Source organism: Triticum dicoccoides, chromosome 3B, assembly GCF_002162155.2.
Source record: "Triticum dicoccoides isolate Atlit2015 ecotype Zavitan chromosome 3B, WEW_v2.0, whole genome shotgun sequence".
Lineage (NCBI taxonomy): Eukaryota > Viridiplantae > Streptophyta > Magnoliopsida > Poales > Poaceae > Triticum > Triticum dicoccoides.
This window is the reverse complement of record NC_041385.1, coordinates 201,503,282-201,506,164: the sequence shown is the minus strand read 5'-3', so window position 1 is coordinate 201,506,164 and position 2,883 is coordinate 201,503,282.

Genomic DNA, 2,883 nt, shown 5'->3' with positions numbered 1-2,883 from the left:
GGTCAGGAGGCGAACTCTAGAAAGGCACATAAACAGAATGTCCAGACTCTGAGCTACTTACCTGAGTATCCGGGCGATCGCGGCTTAGGCCTGCATCCTCGGCTAAATCCGGACACGCCACCTGCGGTCCGAAGAAAAACTTGTACATCTCCACGGGTGTCGCACCCATGAAGTGTTGGAGAATCCGAGGTCCCTCCGGGTTGAACTCCCATAGACGGAGAGGACGGCGTTTGCAGGGCAGAAGATGCCTGATTAGCATAACCTGCATCACCTTGATCAGGTCGATCTCCCTCGCTTGGAGATCTCAAATCCGGCCCTGCAGTGAAGGCACGTCTTCGGACGGCCCCCAATTGAGCCCTTGGTTAACCCACGACATCAGTTGGCGTGGAGGTCCCGGGCGGAATAAGGGCGGCGGCTTTTGCCTGCTGCCCCTTGGAGCGGTGATATAGAACCACTCCTGCTGCCACAGTCCAAGTTCCTCTTGGAAGGAACCCTCGGGCCACGGGGCATCGACCTTTTTGCTTATGGTCGCCCCGCCGCACTCCGCTTGACGCCCCCCGATCATCTTCGGCTCCACCTTGAAGGTCTTCAGCCATAGGCCGAAGTGGGGAATGACGCGGAGGAAGGCTTCACAGACGATAATGAATGCGGAGATATGGAGGATGGACTCCAGAGCCAAGTCGTGAAAGTCCAGCCCATAGTAGAACAGGAGCCCCCTCACGAAGGGATCCGTCGGGAAGCCTAAACCCCGACGGAGGTGGGATACGAAAACGACGTATTCACCGGGCTCGGGGGCTGGCACGGCCTGCCCTTGGGCAGGCAACCTGTGCGAAACCTCGTAGGCCAGGTACTTGGCCTCACGCAACTTCAATATGTCCTCCTCCGTGACGGAGGAGGGCATCCACCGGCCCTGGAGGTCGGAGCCGGACATGATTGAGGATCCGAAGCGCTCGAATCTGAGGCTCTGGGTGTTGGAACTGGGAGTGGGGAAGAGATTCGATGCGATATTGAAGAACAATGGCGAGCCTTGGTCCTCCTATAAAGGGGAAGAAATACCAAGGGCCATCTCCGTGACCGTTTGGGATTCCCCTTCAATAGAGGAGGCGTGGCGACGGGAGCGGTTGGGTTACCCACGCACGTATTGATGAGAATCCTGGAATAAGGGGAACATGATCTCTGCTTCAACAAGACGTGCCAAGGAAACCGCTTCGCTAAACATGCTGAGGTGGTATAGTAATTCAAACAAAGGCCTGGTGGCGGTGTGATGTCACGCCGCATAATACGTCAGCAGATTGAACTAAGTGTACATTTTATTCTCTCTACGGTGGAATGTGGAATTTATTTTGCAGAGCCGGACACTATCCTGGTGTTCATGATCTTCTCTGGATTATTCAAGAGAGGAACCCGCCTTGCAATGCTGAACATTATGCACGCCGGACTTATCGTCATTGAAGACTGGTTCAGGGGCTACTGAGGGAGTCCTGGACTAGGGGGTGTCCGGACAGCCGGACTATCATTATCCGCCGGACTCCAAGACTACGAAGATACAAGATTGAAGACTCCGGCTCGTGTCCGGATGGTACTTTCCTTGGCGTGGAAGGCAAGCTTGGCAATACGGATATGTAGATCTCCTACCATTGTAACCGACTCTGTGTAACCCTAGCCCTCTCCGGTGTCTATATAAACCGGAGGGCTTTAGTCCGTAGGACAACATACATTACAACAATCATACCATAGGCTAGCTTCTAGGGTTTAGCCTCCTTGATCTCGTGGTAGATCTACTCTTGTACTACCCATATCATCAATATTAATCAAGCAGGACGTAGGGTTTTACCTCCATCGAGAGGGCCCGAACCTGGGTAAAAACATCGTGTCCCTCATATCCTATTACCATCCGCCTAGACGCACAGTTCGGGACCCCCTACCCGAGATCCGCCGGTTTTGACACCGACATATATCTTTGTCTAATTGTGCTACGAAAACTCCCTCCATCTCAACCCGCGCCTTGCTATCCCAAAATTACAACGCGCGCGAAAACTCCCACCTCCTGCGAAATCCCGACACGCAAAACGACCGTGATACCCCTGAATCGAAAGATCCGTTTAGCTCAAATCTGTAGGGGTACTTTCATAACTTACCCCACATTTCGGACAAGCGCGTCCCTAAGCCATGGTTCCCCTCCCATCCCATCTGCCGACCCATTCGTACACCGAGGCCGAGAAAACCCGTGAAGCCCCACATCCTCCTTCGTCCGCCACCCAGCCGGAGCCTCTTCCCCGACAACGTCGTCCACAGCAACACCTTGACGTCCCTCATCCACAGCACCTGATGAGGATCCATCATTGATCTTGTTGTCCCGTCGGTTAAGCCACCCCGTCCTCTGCCTCCAAGGAGCTGCTCGGACATTCCCCTCGTCTTTCGCGCCGCCTTCATTCCGACGCCGCCATCTTCACTTGCACCACCGGAAGAGCAGCATCATCACCGTTTCCTCGGATGAAGCTGAGGCATAATCGGCACCACCAAAGAGGTTCTACACTAATCGCTGCATTTTCTTCTTGATTCAATCTCATGGTGCTGCCGGCACTCGGTCCCGAGCCAACATGGCGCGGCTCCATCGATGGCGCCGTCGCCGGCGACTTCGGCCATGACGTCGCTCCCTCGGCGATGAAGTCCACATCAGTAGGACCTGCTGCTGCTTTCGCTCTCGCTCGCGCAGCTGCTTTGCTCTTGCTCTCGGTCCCCTGCCTGGTCTGCTCTTGCTCTTGCTCGCGCTGCTGCTCTCGCTCGTGCTCCTTCTTGTGCTGCTGCTCTCGCTCTTGCTCTTGCTTGCGCTGCTGCTCCGATTTAGCTACCCTTCAATTGATTGAATCGACTTTTGGGTCA